A 957-nucleotide genomic window follows, 5' to 3' on the forward strand; every position below is an offset into this window, starting at 1 on the left:
ATGAAAGTGAAACGTGAAAGTTAAGTCCCTCAGTCGTGCCCAACTCTTAGCGACCTCATGGACTGCAGCCCACCAGGCTCCTCCGTCCATGGGATTTTCCAGGCAAGAACACTCTACGCAGGGTTCTACACGTTTCTTACTTAGTGAATGGTGGTTTCTTTCTTATTTCCTTTTTTTATATTTATCTGGCTGCATCGAGTCTTAATTGCATCAGATCTTTTGCTGTGGCACACGGACTCTCCTTGTGGCGCGTGTGCTTCGGTAGTTACGGCATGATGGCTCAGCTCCCCTGTGGCATGTGGCATCTTAGCTCCCCGCCTAGGGATCGAACCAGTGACTCCTACATTGCAAGGTGGGTTCTTAATCACTGGACCACCAGGGAAGTCTCCCCATTTCTTTTTTATGGCTCTCTGGGATGCTGTGCATACATTTGACCATTAACTTATGATGGATATCTGCCTCCACTCACCCAATGATGTATATTAAGGCTGTGTCCAGTCTTCTGCTCTTTTAAATAATGCTGGATTGTGGTAGTTTTCTTTCTGGCACATGTGTTAAGTTTTCAAATGGGCCTGGCTCTGCCACACAAGTTATATAGGAGCTGGCAGAGGCTTGATGACAAAGAGGTCTCTTTCTAACCGTTCCTGCACCAGAGACGGCTCACATGTGGCAGGCTATGTCATAAGTCGATGTCCTTACAGACAGGCTGACATAGACCTGTCTGGCTTGAGGAAAATGTCTGCTGAGGGGTGTTCCTCCATTCCTGTGATGGATTTGAAGAAGAAGAAGAAAAAAAAAACCATAATGCTGGGATGAATAGTCTTATTTAGTCAAGATTTCTGTTATGTGTAGAAAATTCCCATTTCTAGTTTTGTGTTTGCCCTCTAAAACCTGAGCTTTTACATTTTGTTCCCATAGAAACAAAAACCATGAACGAATCTAGTATTCTACCACAGG

At 44.7% G+C, this 957-nt stretch overlaps 1 non-coding gene across 1 annotated transcript; it reads left to right on the top strand.

Moving 5' to 3' along the window:
* The first annotated feature begins 523 nt into the window (after window positions 1-523).
* LOC120875756 lies at window positions 524-670 on the top strand. The gene has a single exon (XR_005724058.1). It is a non-coding gene; the product is annotated as a small nucleolar RNA SNORA12 (small nucleolar RNA).
* The last annotated feature ends 287 nt before the right edge of the window (window positions 671-957 follow it).

The sequence above is a fragment of the Oryx dammah genome, unplaced genomic scaffold, assembly GCF_014754425.2.
Source record: "Oryx dammah isolate SB20612 unplaced genomic scaffold, SCBI_Odam_1.1 HiC_scaffold_16, whole genome shotgun sequence".
NCBI lineage: Eukaryota > Metazoa > Chordata > Mammalia > Artiodactyla > Bovidae > Oryx > Oryx dammah.